At 37.6% G+C, this 15,987-nt stretch overlaps 1 pseudogene; it reads right to left on the bottom strand.

Moving 5' to 3' along the window:
* The window catches only part of LOC107590940 (usherin-like), a 257,040-nt pseudogene that overhangs the window by 205,907 nt on the left and 35,146 nt on the right, over positions 1-15,987 (bottom strand).

The raw sequence follows: 15,987 nt of genomic DNA on the forward strand, positions 1-15,987 counted from the left end.
CAGCAGCTGTTTGGGTACCAACATTCCTAAAAATATCTTTGGTATTCAAAAGATTTAAAAAAAACTCATACAGGTTTAGAACAACTTGAGAATAAATGATGACAGACTTTTCATTTTTAGGTGAACTATCCCTTTAATTGCGGATGCAAAAGTTAAAAAAAACCAACGCTTTTGAAAAGTTGACTTTTGGAAGAATACTAATAAATGATTTTAACCCGCATTTTGGTATCATATCATATCATATATCATATCATATAATAGCTGAAGTAGTAGTAGATTAGTACATTAGTAGTAGTACATTAAAAAAGGACAAATATTCCATTTAGTCTAACTAAATGTTATTACTATTATTTAAAAAATTTTCCTCTATTTAGAGACTACTGTAATATTTGTGGTTTTCTTTATCTATTACACAACAGAATTTATATATTTACTGAAATAAACAAAAAAAATACGGCATTACTTGTTGGAAAAGGAAAAATATATATGCATCATAGAATGCTGGTAATCAAACAGCTGATGGTCCCCACTGACTTCCATAGTGATTTTCCCTACTATGCGCATAAGATAACATAAGAATAACATAAGAACAACTCACTTACAGGTTTGGAACGACACGAGGGTGAGTAAATGATGACAACATTTTTATTTTGGGGTGAACTATTCCTTTAAAAGAAATTAAAAGCAAGGTTCCTTTACATTATTATAAATTTTAAGATAAAATCCTAATGTTGATCAAAATTAACATCACGGCTGTTACGTCAAATATTTATTTAATAGTTTATTTACAAAGAGACAGTACAACATTTATGATTCCAGCCATACTCATTTATCTGTTTATGTATTTATTTTTTGCCCTGTACAGCTTATCAATTTTGTGGGAATTAACAGAGAGAAACAGAGAAAAAGGTTGAGAGACAGAAAAAAGAAGTTAGAGAGAGAGGAAGAGAAGGATGGGAGAAGAGAGCAAAAGAGCGATGGAGGGCACAATGCTGCTTGATACGTACCGATTACGTTTGCCTTGCACTGGCATTGACCTGAGTCCTGGTGACAGGTAATATCTGGCTGCACGGTCCCGGCGGTATTGCAGTTACAGGCGCGGCAGCCGTCAGCCAGTGCCGACTGCAGCTTGTAGAATCCGTGTTGGCACTGATTGCACTGTCTGCCAGACACATGTCGCTTGCACTTACACTGCCCCCCGATCTGCGGAGGAAGGAGAGCGTCACGTGACCGTGCTCCAATTAGTCAAGTTGAGCAGGCCAGTGTGAGCGCGTGTGAGTCATGGATGGGCAGCTTTGCTCTCTGTCTCTACCTCCCACCCCGACGATCCCCACTGGGCTGCTGGGATGCTTTTTAAGACTTAACAAAACAGGTCTCTTCTTTGGGATGGATTGAAAGTACCAGCTGTTGTTTGGATGAAAAGAGGGAATATTTGATACTACTGACATGAATAGCTTCCGTGATCCTTGTGGTAAAGTTATATATGTCAGAACTTTAGGAAAAGAGACTAGATGACTCAAATGACTCGAAGCTTAAAGGGAGAGTCCACCCAAAAATTAATATTTTGTCATTGGTTACTTACCCTCAAGTTGTTTCAAACCTGTACAAGTTTTTTTTTCCCCTTTCACTTTCTTCTGCTCCCCATGACATGGTATTTTTCCTTACTGTGGAAGTCAATGGCTACCAGCAGCTGTTTGGTTACCAACATTCCTAAAAATATCTTTGGTATTCAAAAGATTTAAAAAAAACTCATACAGGTTTAGAACAACTTGAGAATAAATGATGACAGACTTTTCATTTTTAGGTGAACTATCCCTTTAATTGCGGATGCAAAAGTTAAAAAAAACCAACGCTAAAGTACCAGCTGTTGTTTGGATGAAAAGAGGGAATATTTGATACTACTGACATGAATAGCTTCCGTGATCCTTGTGGTAAAGTTATATATGTCAGAACTTTTGGAAAAGAGACTAGATGACTCAAATGACTCGAAGCTTAAAGGGAGAGTCCACCCAAAAATTAATATTTTGTCATTGGTTACTTACCCTCAAGTTGTTTCAAACCTGTACAAGTTTTTTTTTCCCCTTTCACTTTCTTCTGCTCCCCATGACATGGTATTTTTCCTTACTGTGGAAGTCAATGGCTACCAGCAGCTGTTTGGTTACCAACATTCCTAAAAATATCTTTGGTATTCAAAAGATTTAAAAAAAACTCATACAGGTTTAGAACAACTTGAGAATAAATGATGACAGACTTTTCATTTTTAGGTGAACTATCCCTTTAATTGCGGATGCAAAAGTAAAAAAAACCAACGCTTTTGAAAAGTTGACTTTTGGAAGAATACTAATAAATGATTTTAACCCGCATTTTGGTATCATATCATATCATATATCATATCATATAATAGCTGAAGTAGTAGTAGATTAGTACATTAGTAGTAGTACATTAAAAAAGGACAAATATTCCATTTAGTCTAACTAAATGTTATTACTATTATTATTATTTAAAAAAAAATCCTCTATTTAGAGACTACTGTAATATTTGTGGTTTTCTTTATCTATTACACAACAGAATTTATATATTTACTGAAATAAACAAAAAAAATACGGCATTACTTGTTGGAAAAGGAAAAATATATATGCATCATAAAAATACTCTTAAATCTTGAATCATCAATAATGCTAATAAATAAAACAAGACGTAAGCTACATAAATTCCTACCATGAGCTAAGAATACTCAATCCCTACCCAGCACCAAACAGAAATGGCCCAACTATCAGTGTAAAGTCATTACCATATGTGAGGAAATAATCATTCTGATCATTTAAATAAGGTAACAATCTAACACGGGGCTGACCCAGCCATTGATTCTGAATTTGTCATCCAGTATATCTATCGACATGGATCTGTTGCTCCAAAATGGCTTTCATGATGCTAAGATAAAGGAAAAGGTGGGGGAGAATTCTCCTGAGAGAGGCTCTCATGACGACACTTTTACATACTCCCTGATCAAACCACTGATAAATGCTGTTGTGAATACTAAAGTCCTCAGCCAATACATCAATGCAACCCTCTCGAGAGGGACTGGCCAATATCGTTATCTGAATCTACAATTCTCAGGTCCGTCACAAAGCCGGGGATCAAAGCCTCAGATGTCTTCCTTTGCATATGCAGAGCTACTATTGCATCTCGAAATTCGGAAATGTGTCTTAAGTCTCAAATATCAGATATAGACCAGAAGCAAAAAAATCTGCATAATGTGTTAAAATGAGCTTTAAGTAATCTTAACTGTTAAATGAATCAACATATGTAATATACAAAAATGCAAAGAGCAGGAGATAAACGTGGTGAATGGTGGGGGGTTCATTATCTGCTTTACTTTCTATGGGTTTTTATTTATGGGAAATACATACCCATGTATTTGTGTGCATGTTTACACTTACCGGCTCACATTCTGAACTGCCATTGACGGTCCCAGCGCTGTGGCACTCACATGGTTTGCACACGTCCTTGGTCCACAAGAGTGCACCCACCTCCCTGTAGAACAGACTCCGAAACCGTTCACAGTTCCTGCTTTTAAAACCCAAAGAGAGAGAGTCTGCGTGTGGGGGGAGGGGGGAAATTGATGTCAACCTATTAAAATTCAATCATATCATAGAACTATGATTTCAAATTAAAAAACTGCAGTCTTGGGAGAGGTCCGGCGAGAGATGTGTAATTTTCTAAGGTGTCCATTTTAATGTCCTCTTTCATCCCTACCTGCCACTGTGCCTGATGCCCAGCATATGAAACAATGAACCTGTTAGCATGGCCTGATTTACTTCATTAAATGTCCATCTGTTTTCACTCTGATGCATTATTTCGATTTTTTTTTTCTGCTCTGCTTTTTGATGCTTTCATTATATCACTACTTTTTTTCCAGCTGTTGTAATGAAAAATATCTGGGTTTCTGTTAGGTACGGCATATTGGAACAATACAAAATTATTTTATAAAACATATGACAGATATAGGTCCTAGAGGTTGACAAATATGGGTTTTTCAATTGACTGTCGTATCTGGAGAGCAGGATGACTCATTTTTTTATACTTTTCTTTACACAATATTTACTCAAATTAAATTTTTTTGTTTGTTTTTTTAAATATTGAATAATTTGACATATTTGAGTCCACTAGGAAGAATTACTCTATTTTGAATTTTTATTAATATTTTATTAAATAATTTTTTTTTCATTCATAATCATTTAAATACATTTTCATTTTATCATTCACAAATTATAAGCATAACGAGAGAAAGTTGAAGTGAAAAATGAACAAACATTTTAGAAAGTCTTTGTATTTAGTTTGTCCCTTTTTAAAATTATAGGAATTTTAATAGATGTATATATGTCTACCCATTTAAACTTACATATTTTGAAAATACTGTATTCTAATCACTTCTGACATATTTTATGCCGACAGGGTGAACATGTTAAGCTTTGGCAAAGTAAGTAAGCAAACCCATACGAAGAAAATCAATGCACACAAACTTCCCAGATTACTGAGTGCCCTGTTGGTTACAGTGTTTACTTCCTTTTTAATTATATTTGTATTAAATATTTATTTATTTGTTTATTTTACACATTAATTTTTTAATCCATTTTCAAATGATTTAAAATTTCTTAAATATGAATTAAAATAAATAAAATTATATCTGCTTTATATCGGCCATTGGTCACCCTGCTTTCCAAGATATCGGCATCGGCTGTCAAAAAACCAATATCAGTCAACCACTAACCCTGTCATGGACATATATATTACGGTTAAATACGTTTTCATTGCAAAAATTAAGATGCAAATTATATTTTCTAAAGGGTATGATGTCCCGTTCCTAAACAGGGTTATTTGCTTGCTTTCAAATTATAAATACATAAAAGATTTTATGTAAACCATGTGTTTTTAAAGAAACTCATACAATGTGCACATGTATTTTTTCTTATTTGGAGAAAACTGTGATATTTGGATGCAGTTTTTTGTTTGCATGGTATTGGCCCCACACCTAGCTATTGAACACACTGGATTATATAGATATGATTGAATTATTATTTAAAATATTATAGTAAAATATCAAGATGACAGGGTGGACCAGCACATGATGGGGTGGACACATAAAGCAGAACACACAAAGCATGACAAAATGCCCCCCCCCCCATTCATATTTGTTTTTTGCAATATTTGCTACAAATGAACGCTATGTCCACCCTGTCATGTGCATGTCCACCCTATCGAGTCTAAGTGGCCAACAGGGTGGACAATTTGGAATAACGACAAGGTGGACATTTTGAGCTTCAATTAGTATATTATCTTACAACAAACTGTGACTAGCTGAATAGTTAGTCTGGTTGTTGAAGAGAATTTGGTATATTTAAACTTACATATTTTGAAAATACTGTATTCTAATCACTTCTGGCATATTTTATGCCGACAGGGTGAACATGTTAAGCTTTGGCTAACTAAGTAAGCAAACCCATACGAAGAAAATTTCTCAATTGAAAAGTCACCAACAAATTTCACCTCAGCGGTTGAAATTCCTGCCACTGAAGAGACAAAAAAAATCTGTTGTCCTGATGTCACTAAAGGGGATGGCCTTTTCTTAAAGGGGCGGATTCCCCGATATGATAGGGTGGAGAACCATTCAAGGGACATGGACAAACTCTTCTTTTTTTATTAAATAAAAATATTGTTTTTATTACCAAATGATCAATACACTCAAATTGAGTAATCTCTTATTTAAAAAAAAATATTAATAGGAGAACAAAAATTTTTAATTTTATGATTTGACAATATTCTACTATCATTCAAATTTAATGAGCAGTGCATGGCACATAGCAAAATAGCACGCATCCTCTTACACAAAACTAAAAAAACATCTAGAAAATGTATCTAAAGAGCCAAGTAATGCTTTTGTTATGAATATAAAAACGTAACCTAATATAACACACCATTTCATAGTCATTTTTATGTTAAGTTATCATGGCAAATGAGTTATTTATGTACAGGACACCAAAAGCCACCCTACAGTAATATTGACCCATATATATATATAAATTTATAATTTACCAATAAACTAATTTAAAGCAGACAATTCCAAAAATCTGAAGTTTTAATACATTTCCAAATTTAATTTTACATTTCACAAATAGGAACATTACAATACAGTCACACACTGAAAAAAAAACATTAAATGCTGTTACCTGTGGTATTATGTGTACAGTTATCACACACCCCTCCACCTCCTCTGAAGTGTTCTCCAGGGTGAGGATCCAGGCTGGCATTGTAGTGGCAGGAACAGGCGTGGCCGTAGCACTGGCATGGGCGGCAGTTGTACGCCTGTACCTGATCTCCAGCTCTGAAGGGTTTGTCATTGAATAGAGGAGAGCAGCGTTCGCACTGTTGGAGAGAGTGAGAGATCAGAGCACATCTACATACAGTGGGGAAAAAAAGTATTTAGTCAGCCACCAATTGTGCAAGTTCTCCCACTTAAAAAGATGAGAGAGGCCTGTAATTTTCATCATAGGTATACCTCAACTATGAGAGACAAAATGAGAAAAAAAAATCCAGAAAATCACATTGTAGGATTTTTAAAGTTTAATTTTACATTTCACAAATAGGAACATTACAATACAGTCACACACTGAAAAAAAAACATTAAATGCTGTTACCTGTGGTGTGATGTGTACAGTTATCACACACCCCTCCTCCTCCTCTAAAGTGATCTTCAGGGTGAGGATCCAGGCTGGCATTGTAGTGGCAGGAAGAGGTGTGGCCGTAGCACTGGCATGGGCGGCAGTTGTACGCCTGTACCTGATCTCCAGCTCTGAAGGGTTTGTCATTGAATAGAGGAGAGCAGCGTTCACACTGTTGGAGAGAGTGAGAGATCAGAGCACATCTACATACATCATCTACATATACATTTATCAGCAATATCCAGATGCGACCTCAAGGATCAATGATAAAGTCCCCACAGTCACAAATAACACAATATTTCCATATGTACAAGACAGAGCAAAATCAGCTCATTTATTATAAGTGACTTTCAACAACTGAACTATTTTAATAGGACACTTTCATCGAACGAACATCTCATAATCGAAAGAAAGAGGCAAAGAGGCAAGAGGAGAAAAATTAGTTTTTTGAGCCTTTACTGGCAAAGTATTTGATTTTTGTGAACAGTCATTACAAATTACTGAGAACATGGGAGGCATCAAATGAAATGATTAAAAATGTATTATAAAAAGCAAAGGATTCCCCAGCGACTGCTCTGGCTCGCTGTGTCAGGCTGTTGTTTGGGCAGCCGTAGTGGGCCGTGAGCCCGGAGGGAATTGCAAATTCAGCAGGCTGGATGCTGGAAGAGCCAGACACAGACCACCCGCCGCTACAGCCCTCTGTGCCAATCAGGGGTCTGACAACATGCTACAGGGATTTGAATTTTTACACATTGCAGAATGTAGTTTCAGAGAGAGCATCTATAAGTGCAACAGCTTTGCAATACTAAAGCATAAATGACCCTAAAATAACAAAGGTAGATGTTAAAAAATAAAGAACCAGTTCCAAACAATGTATGTGTTCATCCAAAGTTGATGCAAAAAATTTAAATGCAAATAAGCAGACTAATTTAAAAACATAAAACTAAAAGTGCAGGACAGAGATCAGCACATGCAGGTATTGTGTATTTTGTATTAGTCTCCAGTGCGTGAGGTGGAGAGGACCGGGCTCCAGTGGGGAAAGAGTCTTCATCCCGTGTGAAAGTCCTCTGTGAATGCCATGGCTAATTTCACGCTCCCTCAGGAAAGGTCTGCGCGTGGCTGCACCAGTAGCGAGCCTACAGTTAACCTTTAGCCTGTTTGAAAACACAAGGTTTTAGCAATGCATTGCCAAAATGGCATTCTCCATCATTTATAGTCACTCTAGAAAAGACCGAAGGGATCGCACTGAGGCTGGTTACACAACTTTAAATCAGTAATTATAGTGGAAGGGACACTATTATTTCATAATGCTGATATGATTATGAATATGCCTCATATTTAGAGCGACTGAGTTTCATTTAGCTGATAATATTCCCTCCCACAATTGGTGATACACCAGTTAACTAAATTACAAGCTATAAAACAAAACCACAAAACAAAACTACAAAAATATTATTAATAAATATATTTGTTTATTATTGTAAATAGTATTACTTGTGTCTTCACGAGAGTACCATGACACATGGACTATTTTAATGATGTCCTTACTACCTTTCTGTGCCTTGAACCGTGGTAGTTGCGAATGACGGATTTCATCAAAAATACTTCATCTTAATTTGTGTTCTGAAGATGAACGAGCATCTTATGGGTTTGGAACGACATGAGGGTGAGGAATTAATGACAAAATTTTCAATTTTTGGGTTAACTATCCCTTTAACCATCCAAGTTATTAGCTAAAATGAATGCTACATATGAAGAGTGAACGTCTCGGTTACGTATGTTACATTGAGAGTGACCGACTGAAAGGGAACTTTTTAGAAGAGAATCTTAGCAATGAATCTGTTAGCATCGTCGCATATTTGACCTAGCTACACTCCTCTCCATGTTGGTAATCAGGATCTGACCTCAGTGGTCTAGAAGACACACTCTTACACAGAGACAGAAGATGAAGATTTGTTAATAGACATTGTCTGAATGGCTTCTGAGGGCTGAATGCTGTGGAATGTGGCTGAGGCATCAACAAGGACACATCGAAATGTTCTCTGTGGAACGTGAATGACACGAATGTCCCATGTCACATACATGTGACCTCCGACACTGCCGTTCCCACTCAGTGACAATCAGTTCACTCCATGTGCACTGAAGACGAGAAATGACACACCTTCACTGGCTCTGGCTGGAATATTACGAGGAAGCAAACATTAGTAGGGCCAGCCTAGATCTGTGTCTCAGAGCTAGTAAGCAAACACAGCAGACAGCTCCGGGGCAGGCGGCAGTCCCTCCTCGAAGCCAGGTGTTTGGGTCTAGGGGCGTTTAGGGCGGTGAGACAACTCATATTTATCATATTTACACACACACACTTTTCAGCATCTACGTGTTAGATGTGGCTCTTGTTTGTTTCAGTGAAAACAACAACAGTAGCAGCAGTAGAGAGAGTGTGTCGTGTCTGGCCCTGAATAATGCATGGCATCTGGTGAATAATTTAAATCACCAAACATCAGGTTTAAAAGTTTAATCCTGGGACTTGCTCCCAATGTTCAGAATTATAAGCAGCGATCTGGACAGTACAGATTCTCAATAGGATGAACTGCGAAGAGATTCCAGAGAGGATTGGAGATGATGGAGAATACTGAAAAGACTATTGGTGTTTATTTCGCCAAAAGCAGTTATTCAAATACAAGAAGTTTAAAACCAACTACATTTTTCAATAGCGTGACAGTTACTGTTGTCAAAAAATGTGGCTTGTTTTGCCAACAACAGGCTGTCTAACGCAATAAAATGTTATATATTTGCTTTTAATGTCATATTGTATGGCACACACAACTTTGCTGAAGCCATAAATCAAATGCTTTTCCTAAATGGTCTTTCTTCTCAAATGTAGTGTCAAATGGTTTAAATCGTTCAAGTAATTCAGTTCATTCTAAATGGTCCCATCTACTGAATTAGTTTGTCCTAAATGTTCCTCTTTATCATATGTAGGAATGTCTGACTCATTTTGGTGAATCAGTTTGCCTAAAAAGGCCCTTTCTCTAGAAATCTGATTCATTCTAGTGAACTGATTCATTCAATTGAATTGGTTCACCTAAATATGGTGAGAAGGTTTGATTCATTATAGTGAATCAGTTTGGACTCAATTAGGGCTGTCACGATTATGAAATTTGGCTGATGATTAATTGTCTAAAAATAGTCACGGTTATTGCGATTAATTGTCTGTTTTAGGGCTTTGGCGATTATGACGATTAATTGTCTGTTTTTATGGCTTTCATTATATAATTGATTAATTTAAGGGTTCAGTAAATAATTATGATGTTATCTTTTAATCTTTTTGAGTTATTATTTTGCAGTGTATGATTATATAGAGTATTCCAAATTCTAACAATCGTCCAATACCGATCCAACACCAGCGTTTTTTTTTTCTACACCACTACAGAATATCAATACTGTGTTTGTGGAACTAAACCCCTTGTTAAATGCAAGCCACTAAATACTCTCTTCCTCATTACAGAGAAAAACTAAATTTGAATAAAAATATATAAGCTATGAAATTAAACTAGCTAACTGTATAATTTAGCAGCAAAAACAATATCTTGAAAAAAAATCTTTGGTGCACATTATACAATGTTTATTCTGTTAACTATTTGCATTCTTACAAAATACATTCATGAATATAAGATAGGAATCATGAGAAAAAGAAAGGCTTCTAATAATCTTTCTGTTTGTGATCATTCCTTCCTTCCTTAAACTTAAAGTATTATAATGGGAATATATCATCTTGGAGAGAGAGTTTTACCGTGCTGACTGTCATAACTGAACGTGACATGCCGTTTGAATGCTGAGCGGAGAATGACTGACATATGCAGCAGAAAGAAGATGAGTTTCTGTAAACCTAAATTCTGTCCCTCACATTAAAGGGGTCATATGATGCGATTTCAATTTTTCCTTTCTCTTTGAAGTGTTACAAGCTCTTGGTGCATAAAGAAGATCTGTAAAGTTGCAAAAACTAAAGTCTCAAAACCAAGTAATTATGTCCCCACTGGATGCAACAAATGCCTAGTTTGTAATGGGTTTTCATGTTTTTGCCTCGTTGCTCCGGCCAGGACACGGCATTCACAGTATGGTGAGGGGCGTAACATTTCCGTCACACGCTTGAGGTATTCGGCCAATCACAACGCACTGGATAGCTGGCCAATCACAGCATACTTCGCTTTTCAGACCGATGAGCTTTGTAAAAATCATCGCATTTCAAAAAGGCGGGGCATAGAGGAGAAACAATAATGTACAGTATGTGGAAAATAATGTGTTTTTTGAACTTTAAACCGCATAAACACATTTCATTACACCAAATACACAAAATAATGTTCTTTTTAGCAGCATCATATGACCCCTTTAAGATATGGAATGGCTTCAGGTGATACAGCAGGATACGCGACTACCATGTTTGGTCAACTCATAAGCGCTGCAATTTCTGTTGCATATGAGAAACATCAAACAGCAAACGAAACTGAAAGCATAACGAAACAGCGCTTAGAGAGTATACTCGCCGCGTCAGCCCGAGTGCGAAGGTGCGCGCAGCAAAAATGACGCGCATATTGAGGAAACGATGGATGGTTTTCAAGTAAAAGTCAAGTAAAAGACAGCTTCTTAAACCAGAGAAGGTGAACATGCTGGTATTCTTGTGGGGGAAAAAAACCATGCAAGCACTGTCACCGTTAGTTTTACTTTTCTTTTTGTTTTCATTTTTGAAAAACATTGCTGTTTACCTCACATTACGCTATGGAGGCTCTCTTTTATTTATTTAGGCCTATTTATTTGATTCCTCAGTGTTTGCTAAACGTTCTGTAATTTATTAGTCGGTATATAATACAGCATGTGGTGTGTGCCATGCCTCATCTTATTCGTTTTTGTTAATAAACGTTTTTGTAAGCTAGTTTGTCATTGTACCTTACTGATTTATAGTTGTTGTGCTTTTTGATTAAGAATAACAATGAATCCATCTTTTGTTTTAGTCTTAAAAAATGAAAGGTATGTAGATGTATGAAAGCAAAACAGTGACAAGATCGCGAATTCGAAAGTGAAAGCATCCGAAGCCAGCGGCTTAACACAGCAAAAGAGAAACTCCCATTCACAAAATTCAAATCACAAATAATACTACTGATGATAAAGAACGGGTTGAATGTTAACCACTTTCGTTTCCATATAACTATAAACTATGATAAAAGTTCATCAGCATGCATTGAATAATCCCATGTTGTAGTGCAAGACAAATAAAATAAAAAATATTGCGACCAAATCATGTGCTCGTGCGACCAGCTGAGAAAGTTAGTTGCAAAAGAGCAACCAGTGGGAAGAATTAGTCTGGAGCCTTGTAAAGGCTATACAGTGCATGAAAAGCAAACTGGTACTCTTCTGTTTCTTTTGGTGTATGACTCCCCCTTGTGTTGTATAAAAAGCACAATCATTGCGGTTGTTAGATCAAATAATCGCGATAAAACGGTTATTTAATTATCGTGACAGGCCTAGACTCAATGGACCTTTCTCTCATATTTAGCACCAGAAAATCATTGAATCAGTTGCTCTCTTTCATATGTAGCTTTGAACAGTTTATTCGAATGGTTCATGAAAATTTATATACAGTATATACAGTTTAAAAAGCCTTTTGTGGCACTTTAGCTCTTATTTTTTTCTCTCTTAAATTCTGAGTAGCTTGGCAAACTACAGTTTTAAAGTAGCTTCCAAACATTGGCATTCTTGAAAAAGTGTGAATACTGGAGCCTTATGTCATCAGAGCTTTCCCTGAGATATAATTACCTTTGCTGGACTCATCATCAAGACACCCAGGGGCTGATGGGACAGGACGATTAGAGCCCTGCTGCCCACAAAACCACTTCCTTCTCTTCTTCCCCTTTCTTTTTTCCACTACTTCTAGCTCTTTTCATCAGGAAACTGGAGCTGTGCGTGAATGATTTTTCTGTCTCTTGTTTTCCTCTTCCTCCTTCACCTCCTCCTCCTCTCTCACTGCTTTTTTTTTTCTCTGTCATTCCATTAAGGCCTATTTTTGCTGTTCATTAAAGAGGACTCTTGCACGTCATTAAAGGGAAGTGGTTAATTAATAGGGGGCCTCCCCTGCGGGACTCACATTAGCTCCGTGTGTGGCTCTCTGGGAGGCAGGCGCAGGGGTACGGACTCACACTAGTGTCACAGCTGTCTGCATGGCCATGGCACTCACACCTAAGGGGACAAAGACACACAATTAGAAGCCACATCCTCCTGGAGAACCTTCATCGTTGTTCTTCTCATACATCTAATGGAACTGGTTCCCAAGATAAAGCCGGAATCTGGATTTACATTAATACAGTAAACAGAGATTGGGTGAGATCAAAGAAGTAGCTCAAAGAACAGGATGTGATGATAATGCAGATTATGTTGATATGATTTGAGTTCATTTTTCACTGGGATGTATGAAATAATTTTACTTCCATAATGCGAAACATTTCTAAATGAAATGGGATATTTTAATTTTTACAATTTACATTTAACAAATTAAATGGAAAAAAAAATGGTATACCAGGAAATGTTTTTATAAAGTGGGAACTGACTGGCTGAAAAATAAAAGGGCTTAGTTATGTCAGCAGTAATAATTTTTTTTATTATATTATATAATATTGGAATATATTATTATGTTGGAATAACATGCAATAGCCATTTTAGGCCATATTAAAAAACTCTGTAATTTTATGTTGACATGAAATTAGTCTGATGTCAAATCAGTTGCAGGAAGTGTCACCTTTAAATTATTTAAAAATATATATGTAATGAAATTAACTCATTTGTAATTGTAGGGAATTAATTATTATTAATTCCTTCAGGTTTTGAAAGGACTCGGATCTGAAAAGTCGAGGTCCACCTGATTAAACTGATTTTTAATCTAAATGGTTTACACCCTATCAGCTACTCGGCCAGCGAGAAGTTAATGTCAGTGTATATTACCAATTGAATATGTATTTTCCTGGCCATGGTCAATACAATTATTATAAGTAAGCTATCGTAGTAACTATTATAAGTAAGCTACGAGCTAGGTAGCAAGGGATCTTTTTGGCAAAAGGAAAAAAAACTTGGAAATACGTAGCTGGTTTCAACAAATCAACAGGGTCAGCAACATCAACATCAACGGCACCTGACAGAATCTTCCTCTTCCCTTTTCACATTCCCTAGATCTCTCTATCAGCCTTTCATTCCTTCTTTCTCTCTGTGCATGGCTAATAGGACGTTCGCATTCAACATTTATAAATGCCAGTGGAAATATCAACGGCGTGTCGTAATGTACAACAGCAGACCTGACAGGTCTCCATCAGACGGAACACGCACCTGCAGGTCACCGCTTTAATTATTCATTCTCAAGGGCCCTTATTCGGCATTATCATCCACCCATCTTTACACGGCTCCCTCTAAAAGCAGCACCCTTCACCTCCGTTACTCAAACAAACAACGTAACAAGCAAACAAAAGAGGATGAGACTGGAAAAGAAAGAGGGCTGTCGTTATTGCTGGAGGTTATTACTGTATGAGCGTAAAGCAGACACTAATGCTCCCAGACACAGCTTGACACCCTGTCAGACTATCTCAAAGGCTGAATTTACGCACATTTTAGTCCCCAAACACACATACATCCTCTTCTCAGCCTCTCGCGGGTTTGAACTGTCAGTCTCCCTAAGGGGGTGAATCCACTACTGTTTACTCTCTGCCTTTGTTTCTCTGGCGAAGCTGTTGCGATGTCTCAGAGAGCGAAAGAAGAGAGCCGTACAGGAAAAAAAGAGAGAAAAGGCGGGGAGGACGGGGGACACCTCTGAATGTCAGAGGATGATGAGATTTCACAGTCTCTAAATCTCGATTTCGTCTGTGCCAGTTTAACTAGCTCTTAATTAAAGCTGCCTTCTCTCGCGCACTCAGACACATTCGCACAGCGAGAGCGAGCCAAGTTACAGCTGCCTGCATAATGACATAATTACCATAGTCGTAAGAACAGTGGCTGTTTAATGTCTGAAGGTATACATGGGTATAACACCATGTCTCGGCTTCTGAAGAGACAAAAGAACATTTTCGACATTCTTGAGAGACGTAGAAGAACATTTCAGACTGATTAGCTGAAGCCTCAGAGAGAAAGAACACAAGTTCTGAAGTTTTCCTGCCAGTGATTTCCAAATGTGGCATCCACACTGTAATTACAAGACCATTAACGGAAAGACAAAATCTGTGTTAAACATGGCATTATCCTCTCTGGCTAATAACAGACATGTCATCAATCCCCCAGTTGTGTCAAACTAGAAAACAACATTTGTCTCCCATCTCCACTTGGTCTTGAACCTAAAAAGTCTTTCGGTTTCATCAAAGTCTGAATTATCCTGCCTTATCTGCCTACTGATTTTCTCATCAAACACAGAAATCCAATCAAATTTTAAAAATCCACAAATTTATGTCAAATTATATTACTGGGAACAGTAATCATGGGGCAAAAAGGGGAGATTGTGTAGCGTGACAGTTGATTGGGGTTGACTGGTGACAGGGTGCTGTTGGTTTCGGACCTGCCACTGATGGTGATCTCGTCCACAGCGTAGTAGCGTTGACGGAAAGGAACCGTGGGATCTCGGGTGTGGTACTGGCCGTGGAGGTGGATTCTCACATGTGTGGCTCTCACAAACTCCTGCAGGGCGGCGCTGTTGTAGAAGTCGTTGTAGCCTGGTCGCAGGTTCGGCTCAGGTTCGGCATGCTGAAGGTGATATTTCCACTGTTGTAGAAGTCGTTGTAGCCTGGTCGCAGGTTCGGCTCAGGTTCGGCATGCTGAAGGTGATATTTCCGCGGGAGAAAGGTATGTTGCTGATGCAAAAGATAGACAAAAAAACACTAATTTAAGTTTGCAGTTGTCAAAAGAGTATTCAGGCTGCCTTTGAAGCAGTGGTTCTCAACCAGAGGGCCAGGATCAACTATGTGGACTCTCTTCCAAAGAAACTGCAAAATCGTTTCAAATCAGACAATGATTTTAAAATGGCTAAAACAATTATTCTAATTTGTCCCTTCGGTATTGGAAAACTTGGATACTGTATATGAGGGAATTTTTAAAGTGCCTTTTCCAATGTCGGTGCCGATAGCCTTGTGGGCAGCTCGCCAACATACAGCGCCATTGCGCTATGGGTATCCAGAATTCAAATCCCGACTTGAGAACCTTTCCCGATCCCCCCCCCCCCCCCCCCCCCCCCCCCCACCCTCCAAATATA

The sequence above is a fragment of the Sinocyclocheilus grahami genome, unplaced genomic scaffold (assembly GCF_001515645.1).
Source record: "Sinocyclocheilus grahami isolate Dianchi unplaced genomic scaffold, SAMN03320097.WGS_v1.1 scaffold134.1, whole genome shotgun sequence".
In the NCBI taxonomy this organism is placed as follows: Eukaryota; Metazoa; Chordata; class Actinopteri; order Cypriniformes; family Cyprinidae; genus Sinocyclocheilus; species Sinocyclocheilus grahami.